Source organism: Rutidosis leptorrhynchoides, chromosome 9, assembly GCF_046630445.1.
Source record: "Rutidosis leptorrhynchoides isolate AG116_Rl617_1_P2 chromosome 9, CSIRO_AGI_Rlap_v1, whole genome shotgun sequence".
Lineage (NCBI taxonomy): Eukaryota > Viridiplantae > Streptophyta > Magnoliopsida > Asterales > Asteraceae > Rutidosis > Rutidosis leptorrhynchoides.
In genome coordinates, this window is record NC_092341.1 from 337385496 (window position 1) to 337399654 (window position 14159).

The following is a 14159-nucleotide window of genomic DNA, read 5'->3' on the forward strand; positions in this document are numbered from 1 at the left end:
ACGATCGACTATTATCCAAATAGTATCATAACCACTTGCAGTCCTTGGAAATTTAGTAATGAAATCCATGATAATGTTTTCCCATTTCCATTCTGGGATTTCAGGTTGCTGAAGTAGACCTGATGCTTTCTAATGTTCAGCTTTGACCTTAGAACACGTCAAACATTCTCCTACGTATTTAGCAATATCGGCTTTCATACCCGGCCACCAAAAGTGTTTCTTGAGATCTTTGTAAATCTTTCCCACTCTGAGATGTATTGAATATCTGGTTTTATGTGCTTCCTTAAGTACCTTTTCTCTCACAACTCCAAACCTTGGTACCCAAATTCTTTCAGCTCTATATCGAGTTCCGTCTTCCCGAATATTAAGGTGTTTCTCCGACCCTTTGGGTATTTCATTTTTCAAATTCCCTTATTTTACAACTCCCTGTTGCGCCTCCTTTATTTGAGTAGTAAGGTTAGTACGAATAATTATATTCATAGATTTTACCCGTATAGGTTCTCTGTCCTTTCTACTCAAAGCGTCGACTACCACATTCACCTTCCCCGGGTAGTAACGAATCTTGAAATCGTAATCATTCAATAACTCAATCCATCTACGCTGCCTCATGTTCAGTTGTTTCTGATTAAATATGTGTTGAAGACTTTTGTGGTCGGTATATATAATACTTTTGACCCCATATAAATAGTGCCTCCAAGTCTTTAATGCAAAAACAACCGCACCTAATTCCAAATCATGCGTCGTATAATTCTGCTCATGAAACTTCAATTGTCTAGACGCATAAGCAATTACCTTCGTTCGTTGCATTAATACACAACCGAGACCTTCCTTTGAGGCATCACAATATATCACAAAATCATCATTACCTTCAGGCAATGACAATATAGGTGCAGTAGTTAACTTTTTCTTCAACAATTGAAACGCTTTCTCCTGTTCATCCTTCCATTCGAATTTCTTCCCTTTATGCGTTAATGCAGTCAAGGGTTTTGCTATTTTGGAAAAATATTGGATGAATCTTCTGTAGTAACCAGGTAGTCCTAAAAATTGGTGTATATGTTTCGGAGTTTTCGGGGTTTCCCATTTTTCAACAGTTTCAATCTTCGCCGGATCCACCTGAATACCTTCTTTGTTCACTATGTGACCGAGGAATTGAACTTCTTCCAACCAAAATGCACACTTTGAAAATTTAGCGTACAATTTTTCTTTCCTCAATAACTCTAGCACTTTTCTCAAATGTTCTTCGTGCTCTTGATCATTCTTTGAGTAAATAAGTATGTCATCGATGAAAACAATGACAAACTTATCAAGGTATGGTCCACACACTCGGTTCATGAGGTCCATGAACACAGCTGGTGCGTTAGTCAACCCAAACGGCATAACCATAAACTCGTAATGACCGTAACGCGTTCTGAAAGCAGTCTTCGGAATATCATCCTACTTCACCCGCATTTGATGATACCCAGAACGTAAATCAATCTTCGAATAAACTGACGAGCCTTGTAGTTGATCAAATAAGTCGTCGATTCTCGGTAGTGGATAACGGTTCTTGATGGTAAGTTTGTTCAACTCTCGGTAGTCGATACACAACCTGAATGTACCATCCTTCTTTTTGACAAACAAAACAGGAGCTCCCCATGGTGATGTACTTGGTCGTATGAAACCACGTTCTAAAAGTTCTTGTAGTTGGCTTTGGAGTTCCTTCATTTCACTGGGTGCGAGTCTGTATGGAGCACGAGCTATTGGTGCAGCTCCTGGTATAAGATCTATTTGAAATTCCACAGATCGGTGTGGAGGTAGTCCCGATAATTCTTTCGGAAATACATCGGGAAATTCTTTTACGACGGGAACATCATTGATATTCTTCTCTTCGGTTTGTATTTTCTCGACGTGTGCTAGAATGGCATAGCAACCTTTTTTTATTAGCTTTTGCACCTTGAAGTTACTAATAAGGTTTAGCTTCGCGTTGCTCTTTTCTCTGTACACCATTAAGGGTTTACTTCTTCTCGTACAATGCGAATTGCATTTTTGTAACATACGATCTCTGCTCTCTCCTTTTTCAACCAGTCCATGCCAATTATCACATCAAAACTCCCTAACTCTACTGGTATCAAATTAATCTTAAACGTTTTGCTAACCAGTTTAATTTCTCGATTCCGACATATTTTATCTGCCGAAATTAATTTACCGTTTGCTAATTCGAGAAAAAATTTATTATTCATATACGTCAATGGACCACTTAATTTAGCACAACAATATCTACTCATATAGCTTCTATCCGCACCCGAATCAAATAAAACATAAGCAGATTTTTCATCGATAAGAAACGTACCCGTAACAAGCTCCGGGTCTTCCTGCGCTTCTTCCGCATTAATGTTAAAAACTCCCCCACAGCTTTGCCCATTATTATTTCCCTGGTTTGGGCACGTAGTTTTGTAGTGGCCCTTCTTTCCGCATCCGAAACAAATAATGTGGGCAGTATTTGTTCTTTTAGTCATTGGTCCGAATGCTTCACACTTCGTTGCAGCATGACCCTTCCTATTACATTTGGTACATACTACTTCACAAAATTTACCCGGATGATATCCTTCACACCTATAGCATGGAATTTTCTGATTGTTGTTGTCATTGTTGTTATTGAGATTGCTATTGGAATTGATGTGGTTGTTATTGTTGTTGGGACGTTTGGTGAAGTTATTGTTGTTGGGACGCTTGTTATAGTTGTTGTTGGGATTGTGATTGTTGTTTTTGCGATTGATGTTGCGGTTGTTGAGATAGTTGTTGCGATTGTGGTTGTGATTGTTGTTGTTGTTGTTGTATTGGTAACTCTTGTCACCGTTTTCCTCCCACTTTCTCTTGACTTATTTCGTGTTGGCCTCTTTGGCCTCCTGTTCTTTAATCCTTCCCTCAATCTGATTTATGAGTTTGTGAGCCATTCGACTTGCCTTTTGTATGGAGGCGGGCTCGTGTGAACTCACATCTTTTTGAATCCTTTCTGGTAACCCTTTTACAAATGCGTCAATCTTCTCCTCTTCATCTTCGAACACTCTTGGACACAATAGGCTCAACTCTGTGAATCGTCGTTCGTACGTGGTGATGTCGAAACCTAGCGTTCGTAATCCTCTAAGCTCTACCTTAAGCTTATTGACCTCGTTTCTGGGACGATACTGCTCGTTCATCAAGTGCTTGAATGCTGACCACGGTAGTGCGTAAGCAGCATCTTGTCCCACCTGCTAGAGATAGGTGTTCCACCATGTTAAGGCAGTACCTGTGAAGGTATACGTAGCGTACTTTACTTTGTCTTCTTCAGTACATTTACTTATGGCAAACACCGATTCAACCTTTTCGGTCCACCATTTTAATCCGATTGGACCCCCGGTTCCATCGAATTCCAAAGGTTTACAGGCAGTGAATTCTTTGTAGGAGCATCCTACCCGATTTCTTGTGGAATTAGTTCCAATGCTAGAACCAGAGTTATTGTTGTTATTTTGCATTGCGGCCTGCACTGCGGCTATGTTCGCAGTAAGGAAAACACGAAAGTCATCCTCACTCATGTTCAAGTTCTGACGAGTCGTCGGTGCCATTTCTTTCAAAAATAGCCAAAAGAATTGAGTTAATCATATAGAATTTAAGAGTAGTCAATAGTATTTCGTAGCATAATATGAACTCTTTTATAAAAGCTTTTTCTTCATATTAGCATTTTATAAGTTTTAATTCGGGTAATACCTACCCGTTAAGTTCATACTTAGTAGCTACTATACAATTCAACTACTACGATTCTATATGAAAAACTAAATACAATAATATTTCGTGTTCAAACTTTTATACAATATTTTTACAAATTTACAATACCGCTATTTTACATATAGCATGAAATATAGCACACAATAACTTTGATACAAAATAGTTGTGACAACAATCCTAGTTAATACGCAAGTCGTTCAGCAAAGGCAATAAAAACACGTAATTCATAAGTCCAGAAACAAGTCATGCACTCTGGTTTTACTAAGACTACTTCCCATCCTTGGTCTTGTGGAACATAACCGTTGTGGCCGTTGACAAGACAGAATGTTGTAACGTCGTCAAAGGGACGAGGGTTTCATTGAAAGGACCCGTCCTAATCCATCTGGACGAAGTCACCAACAACTGGTTCCATTGCGATGATCGACTCCAAGTACTGTCTTTAAAATGAGCAAATGCACAGCGGAATGTTTCTTTTATACCTGAGAATAAACATGCTTTCAAGTGTCAACCAAAAGGTTGGTGAGTTCATTAGTTTAACATAAATAATCATTTTTAATAACATAATAGACCACAAGATTTCATATTTCCATTTCTCATAAACATACGTCCCATGCATAGAGACAAAATATCATTCATATGGATTGAACACCTGGTAACTGACATTCACAATATGTATATAAGAATATCCCCATCATTCCGGGATCCTCCTTCGGACATGATATAAATTTCGAAGTACTAAAGCATCCGGTACTTTGGATGGGGCTTGTTGGGCCCGATAGATCTATCTTTAGAGTTCCCGTCAATTAGGGTGTCTGTTCCCTAATTCTTAGATTACCAGACTTAATAAAAGGGGCATATTCGATTTCGATAATTCAACCATATAATGTAGTTTCGATTACTTGTGTCTATTTCGTAAAACATTTATAAAAGTATTTCATGTATTCGCAGTTCAAAATGTATTTCAAAAGCATTTAATAAAGCAGTTGTAAAAGTAGCGCATGTATTCTCAGTCCCAAAAATGTAAAGAGTAAAAGGGAATCGAATGAAACTCACCTAATGTATTTTGTAGTAAAAATACATATGACGATATTTAACAACTGAACAATGCAGGTTTGGCCTCGGATTCACGAACCTATATCATTTGTATATATATATTAAAATAAATAATCGTAATTAAACAAATATATACATATTATTTTATGTATTAAGATTAATATTCTTATATATGATTTTATTAATGCTTATATTACATTATGATACTTATTTGATGTTTATTCAATGTTATTAGTTAAAAACGAAATTTTAAGTAGTATTAGTATACTTTATATATAATAATTATATTTATACTTACATATATATATATATATATATATATATATATATATATATATATATATATATATATATATATCTTTTGTTTTATAAATTTATTACTTGTAATAATACTAGTTTAAAGATAATAATAATACTGTTAATAGTAATTTTTATAAAAATGATAATTTAACTAATAATGATAAAGTAAAACTAATACTTTTAGCAAGGTTAATCGTAATGGTAAGTTTAATAATAATTATCGTTTCAATGGAAATTTTAATGTTCATATAATTAATAATACTAACATTAATGTTAAATGGTACTTATAATACTAATATTAATGATAATGATACTTTTTGATTGTAATCACAATAATAATTATACATGTGATAATAGCGCTAATATTAATGATAATAATAACAATAACACTAATACTGATAACAATAATAACATTAATAATTTTACTCCTAATGATATTAACAATAATGATAATAATATTAGTGATAATATCAATTATATTACTAGTCTTAGTATGTATAATAATAATTACTAATAATAACAATAACAATAACAATAATAATGATAATGATAATTATTACAATAATAATAATTTATAATCATAATAATAACATTAATCATGGTAATAACAATAATAATCATAATAATTAATAATAATAATTTTTAACAATAATAATAATAGTAAAAAAAATGTATACCCTTTTTTTAAAAAAAAGCCTCTCCAAAAACAATTGCCCAAGACCGGGCTCGAACCCACAACCTCTCGATAACACATAAGCAATCCGCACCACTCCTCCGTTAATATTTCTGATATATATATTGCTCCTAAATTAAACTTAACCTGTTTCCTGTTTTCCTAACTTCTCCTTCTTCTTCAAAATCTCATACGATCAAAAAGAATACCACAACCAACAATTGAGTTACCAGTTACATTTAGGTTTCAAAAGCGTAACAGAAACATTTACTTGCAATTAATTGGATTGAAAGAAAAAAAAATGCTGTTACCGTCGCTGATGTACACAAAAAAAAAAAAAATTAACTTTGGTTTTGAGAATGTTTTAGTTCATGATCCCTAAATGAAAAAGGTTTTAAATCGTTCCTATAAACTTTATCAATCATCAATTTAACATAAACCATTAAAACACTTACGAATTTTCCTTATGAACACAAAGGTTGACTTTTTGTGAAAATACTTTGACTCTGAAATTAAAGCTCAAAGTGAGAAATTGATACATGAAACTTTACAGATAACTTTACTAGAATGTTTCTAACAAAACTGCATTAAGGGATTTTAAAATAAAATTCGAATTCGAAATTTTTGTAAAATTAGCAAGAACAGAGAGTAAATGGGTGTTTTTCTGAATTTTTTTGTTCTTCAATTCTTTTTGGTTTTCTTCCCTTTGATTTCCAGTGATAATTAAAATTATATATGGGATTTAAAAATGGGAAATCAATCGATATAGCTGTTGTGGATGTCGACCTCTTATTCTCAAATAGGAAAAATGAGTACAGATAGAAAATAAAAAAAATTAAAAGTAATCTTGATTGATAACAGAATTTTGGATATATCTATCTCTGATTTCGAATCCTTGTACAGTATTGGAGACAAGAGAATATAGGTTTGAAAGGGAATTGCATCATGGTACGATTCCAATGTTTATATATATATATGATATTTGATTTTTTTTATATAAATAATATCCATAATTAATAATTAAAATTATATCAATAATAATTTAAAAACAATTAATAATTAATAATAATAATAATATTAATACTAAAAGTAATAAGTCATAAAAATAAGAATTTTTAATGAACTTGATAATAATAATATTATTAATAATAATAATAATAACACATATCATTTTAATATTGATAATAATATTTATATATAACAAATTCATATTTATATCTTTATAATAATATTAATAATATTTAATATTAGTAATGACAAACATAATAATAAGAATTATAATTTTAAAGATAATAATAACTAATAACTCATAATTAATTTGCAATTTCAATCTTTCTCATAATAATATTTATCATAAGGATCTTTATTATAATAAATCCTAAAATTAATTATGAATAATTAATTTAGTCTCATTAGTTATATAGTAAAACTATAATAATATTAATACTTCTTAATATTATAAATAATAGTAATAGCACTTTATAATAATGTAATGGTAATAATAATTATATTATTAATAATAATAATATCTTTAAGTTTTATAGTAATAATATTATTAGTAATAATGATAATATTATAATACTTTAAATTTATCGTACTTCATGTCTATATATATTACCACTAATACATCCTATAGTAATGAGAATAATATTATTGTTGTATAAACTTTTAATATACTAATTTTACATGTTATCAATTATAATTTATCTTATGTGATAACTTATATTGGATAGTAATTTATTTATATATTTATATAATAAATATTAATAGAAATATAATATCATGTATCTTATTTTACATATATTTTACTATTGGTTAAATTATATTTTATAATTTCAAATTAATATGTAAATACTTACATATATATATATATATATATACATATTTATTTGTAAACAATTGTTTCGTGAATCGTCGGGAATAGTCAAAAGGTTAAATGAATTCATGAACATCGTTTCGAAATTTTCTAGACTCAACATTACATACTTTGCTTATCGTATCGAAATCATATAAGGATTAATTTTAAATTTAGTCGGAATTCCCGGATCATCACAGTACCTACCCGTTAAAGAAATTTCGTCCCAAAATTTGAGTGAGGTGGTCATGGCTAACAATAAAAATGTTTTCATGACGAATATAAGTTGATAACTTGAGTTTTATCAACATTGAGTAATATGGATAAAATAATTCGATTATTCGAAGAGTACGAATGAAGCTATCGCAAAAGATTGAAATGAGGAAAATAAGATTCACCTTAGCTTTTGACAGAGTCAGGGTTGGATTTAGAAAATAAGGTGCATCTTACCTTTTGACGTTGTCTTGTTTGAATTCCGGAATTCAAGGGATTTAAAAGGAAATCTTCGGAATCTAAAAGATTTGATTCTTCGGGATTTATGGAAAATAAGATCTCTACAATTAAATGTTATGATCATCTGTCTCGATTGCTTCGTCTGGTATCTCCACTATAAATGAACTTCTTCCGTTCTATTACTTCCCACCACTTCCAATTTCTATATTTTAATTCATACTTTCAAATCATCAGTAAATATGCTTCATCCAGTTTTAATCATTGTCCTTATCCTTATTATCGCAACAGTTATTCTCCTTTTCCAACTACCACCGGAGGAATTTGTTTTCTTCTACTTCGCCCTTGGGGTTAATATGTTTTTAATTCTCCCGTGTCTTTATGTTGCGATAAACATTGATATGCACGGTTTGTAATTCCTGTGTTTATGATCGGCTTTCTATTTTCCTTTATTTTTCGGAGCTCCATGCTCTTGTTTTCTCTTCCCGTCTCCAAGTCAAGCGAATAATGGTCCAAAATTCGTAGATATAGAGTTTCGAATGATTATAATATTCTAAGCAGGGTGGAACGTGATAGCACGATTTGATTTTCAAATTTATCAACATTACAGAAGATAGAACCATCAAGAATACATTTTCTTGATATGTTCAGAAGTTAAGTAAAATAAAAGAGTTATGTAACATGGCACATGATGACGTTAAGATCTGTGAATCATCACGTTCCATTAGAAACTCAGCATGACTTAATATAATATAATCACGTTGATCAAGTGTCATTATATTATACTAACTCATGCATCAATTTCCAACATTTCTTCATTAACATTCATATTTTAAGCTCGAAAGTTTACAGAATATAGAAACTAACAGTTTCTATATGATGTAACACTGATAGCACGAAGAGATTAATGATTTCAGATAAGAATAATTATGAAAATATCTTCAGAAATATCGAAGATATTTATGATGATATTTTGGAATTTCTAAGTTCGATGGTTGATGAGGAAGATTTTTCCGCAAGATTTTAACATGTGTACGGAGCAAGATATTCGTTGAAGGTTTCATCGGATCCAGAATTACCTGGATTCTTTGAATATATGGTATGGTCCTTGTATTTGTCCTTGGTCTTCTTCGTGGTTAGCTCAATCCGTTTTCCAGTTCCAACTTTTCTGAGCTTTTCCAACATACTAATCTTTATCATCAAACTTTCAATGATTATGGTCGTTTACGGTTATCTACAGTTTCTGCTGCTTCATTCAGCTTTTTCAACATTCATAGTATTGATTTGTGACTGAGTGCTTTTCAGAATTTCAGAACAAGAGATTATAATTCCAAGAGATAAATGTCATATATATAACTGTTGATGTAGATATGCTGTGAGTTTTCAAAGTACTGATTGCTGATTCCCGGTAATTGTTATGGCAGTTCTCGTTACAAGATGCGGATGAGTATATGATAGGGTTTTAATGAATAAATATAATGATTTTTCAGAGAGATTTAAGCCAAGGAGCGACGAGGTTGCTGGTACGTCTGCTGGTAATATGGTGGAATATAAAAGAATTCTCCAGTATCAAAAGGGTAATTGTATATATCAGGATTATAATAAGGCTACTTCGAATGAAAAGTAGAAGTTGACTTGCTGGAGCTGTGACAAAATTGGCTACTTTAAAAAGGGATCGCAAAGTTATTTTTGGGTAATAATAACACTAAGAAATTAGCATAGCTACGTTTTAAACGTTTACTCGGGTTTCGAGTGGTTGTAAGTGCATATCTATATGCATCAATCTTTTCTTCTGTAGATGAAGTGCGGTTGGTTCATTCTTTCGATTGAGGTGTTTTCAAGAATTATGAAAGTTTTGAACGCGGATTGTAATCGTGAAGATACAAATGAGGTTTAAGACGAAATCAAGTGGCAACTTGAAGAATAGTTTAGTTTCATATGTTATAATCAATATTTTAATTCATTTTAATTATCCAATGTTATTAGTCCACAGTCGATAGTCCACAGTTGACAGTCCAATAATTCATATATAGTTTAATATATAATATTCAAATTAATTAATACGTGTTGTAACCCGTATACGTCTCAGACTAGATCACAACTCAAAGTATATATATTATTATAGAATCAACCTCAACCCTGTATAGAGAACTCGATCATTACTGCATATAGAGTGTCTATGGTGATTCTAAATAATATATATAGATGTGTCGATATGATATGTCAAAACTTTGTATACGTGTCCCGAAATTTAAAGTGTGTAAAATAAATAACAGAAATTAAATGACGATAAATAAAGTGCGTAAAGTAAATAACAGAAATTAAATGACAATAAATAAAATTGCGAGAATATAAATTGCGATAATTAAATTGCGATAAATAAAATGTAATACGGAATTAACAGTTAGCTAGGATTTTGTTAGCGTGATTTCTTAATAAAATTTAATATTGTTAATTAGTCGGTTTCTAATCAATTTTTATTGTGTCTATTATTTCTTCATTATGCCACTTGTTAAATTCTGATAGGTCAAAATCCAAATATGAAATTGAATTTGAATGAATATAGTTATTCTTTGGTGAACGGATACGTATCTCGGTGGTTGTAAATAGGATAGTGAATAACTGTTGAATCAGATTCGAAGAATATACAGTGTAACTTATTAATGTGAAATTTAAATATTCCTCGGGTATTACCTACCCGTTAAAATATTTTCATCATTAACCGTTTGTACAAGAGAATTTTTAATTACAATCTTTATGAGAACATATATACATATATATTTTCTTCAGATGTATTCATAGATTTAATGAGTTAATATGATATTAAACTCATTTGCTTTTCGGTTGGAATTAGAATAAATAATCTCTAAAACTTTAGAGATTACATATTCGACATTTCGAACGAAGATCATACTCAAAGTACAGATGATGATATTGAAGCATGGATTGTTGATGGTACTGGTGGTGTTATTGATTGTACTGTTGGTGCCGGTGATGTTGCTGAAGCTGGTACATTTTGCACCATATTCTCTGATTTGATTATTCGAGCGCGAAGTTTGTTGACTTATTACTCCAGGATGATTGTCGGTTGGAACGGGCGGATGAATAAGGTTTAGAATTGTGGATAGAATATAATCTTGTCGAGTTACCCTGGAAATGAGACTGAAAATGGTGTCTCGAACAGGTTCGCCGGTAAACGCTTCAGCTTCATTGTCAAGAGGTGAATTCGGTTGGTGGAAGGGATTACCTTCTGCGCGTTTCCATTAATTAAGTCGACTAAGAACCCATCAGATGAATTGATAATGGCTGATTGGTTGATTCATGCCGATGACGTTGTTTTCGGAGCTTAGGTGAACATCTATGTCGGAATAGCTGTCGGAATCCGAGGGACTCGATCTAGTTGAGGGATTCATCTCGTGCGATCAGATGAAGGATTTTCGATAAGAAATAAATTATGGGATGTAGATTAGTATCCTGCAATACATAATTTACATATACATATATAATACTAAAATCTCATAAGTTATGGAGAAATCTACGGAATCTGTCAGGCAACAGGTAACAATACAGATACGCTAAAATATGAATTAGCAGATACGCTAAGATATGAATTTTTGTCTATACACTATTCATGCAATCATTGCAGTATGATGTGTCTAGACTAGGAATGATAAGCAAGTGATTCTCTAAGATTGATAAGCAGGTAATTTTCGACACGAAATAATAAGCAAAACTTTTGACATGCAGACACGGTCGAAGTCCAGACTCACTAATGCATCCTAACGACTATCAATTAAACACACTAATGCAAGACCTGGTTCGCTAAGACCACCGCTCTGATACCAACTGAAAGGACCCGTCCTAATCCATCTGGACGAAGTCACCAACAACTGGTTCCATTGCGATGATCGACTCCAAGTACTGTCTTTAAAATGAGCAAATGCACAGCGGAATGTTTCTTTTATACCTGAGAATAAACATGCTTTCAAGTGTCAACCAAAAGGTTGGTGAGTTCATTAGTTTAACATAAATAATCATTTTCAATAACATAATAGACCACAAGATTTCATATTTCCATTTCTCATAAACATACGTCCCATGCATAGAGACAAAATATCATTCATATGGATTGAACACCTGGTAACCGACATTCACAATATGTATATAAGAATATCCCCATCATTCCGAGATCCTCCTTCGGACATGATATAAATTTCAAAGTACTAAAGCATCCGGTACTTTGGATGGGGCTTGTTGGGCCCGATAGATCTATCTTTAGAGTTCGCGTCAATTAGGGTGTCTGTTCCCTAATTCTTAGATTACCAGACTTAATAAAAGGGGCATATTCGATTTCGATAATTCAACCATATAATGTAGTTTCGATTACTTGTGTCTATTTCGTAAAATATTTATAAAAGTATTTCATGTATTCGCAGTTCAAAATGTATTTCAAAAGCATTTAATAAAGCAGTTGTAAAAGTAGCGCATGTATTCTCAGTCCCAAAAATGTAAAGAGTAAAAGGGAATCGAATGAAACTCACCTAATGTATTTTGTAGTAAAAATACATATGACGATATTTAACAACTGAACAATGCAGGTTTGGCCTCGGATTCACGAACCTATATCATTTGTATATATATATTAAAATAAATAATCGTAATTAAACAAATATATACATATTATTTTATGTATTAAGATTAATATTCTTATATATGATTTTATTAATGCTTATATTACATTATGATACTTATTTGATGTTTAATCAATGTTATTAGTTAAAAACGAAATTTTAAGTAGTATTAGTATACTTTATATATAATAATTATATTTATACTTACATATGTATATATATATATATATATATCTTTTGTTTTATAAATTAATTACTTGTAATAATACTAGTTTAAAGATAATAATAATACTGTTAATAGTAATTTTTATAAAAATGATAATTTAACTAATAATGATAAAGTAAAACTAATACTTTTAGCAAGGTTAATCGTAATGGTAAGTTTAATAATAATTATCGTTTCAATGGAAATTTTAATGTTCATATAATTAATAATACTAACATTAATGTTAAATGGTACTTATAATACTAATATTAATGATAATGATACTTTTTGATTGTAATCACAATAATAATTATACATGTGATAATAGCGCTAATATTAATGATAATAATAACAATAACACTAATACTGATAACAATAATAACATTAATAATTTTACTCCTAATGATATTAACAATAATGATAATAATATTAGTGATAATATCAATTATATTACTAGTCTTAGTATGTATAATAATAATTACTAATAATAACAATAACAATAACAATAATAATGATAATGATAATTATTACAATAATAATAATTTATAATCATAATAATAACATTAATCATGGTAATAACAATAATAATCATAATAATTAATAATAATAATTTTTAACAATAATAATAATAGTAAAAAAAATGTATACCCTTTTTTTAAAAAAAGCCTCTCCAAAAACAATTGCCCAAGACCGGGTTCGAACCCACAACCTCTCGATAACACATAAGCAATCCGCACCACTCCTCCATTAATATTTCTGATATATATATTGCTCCTAAATTAAACTTAACCTGTTTCATGTTTTCCTAACTTCTCCTTCTTCTTCAAAATCTCATACGATCAAAAAGAATACCACAACCAACAATTGAGTTACCAGTTACATTTAGGTTTCAAAAGCGTAACAGAAACATTTACTTGCAATTAATTGGATTGAAAGAAAAAAAAATAAAAAAAAAAATGCTGTTACCGTCGCTGATGTACACAAAAAAAAAAAAAATTAACTTTGGTTTTGAGAATGTTTTAGTTCATGATCCCTAAATGAAAAAGGTTTTAAATCGTTCCTATAAACTTTATCAATCATCAATTTAACATAAACCATTAAAACACTTACGAATTTTCCTTATGAACACAAAGGTTGACTTTTTGTGAAAATACTTTGACTCTGAAATTAAAGCTCAAAGTGAGAAATTGATACATGAAACTTTACAGATAACTTTACTAGAATGCTTCTAACAAAACTGCATTAAGGGAT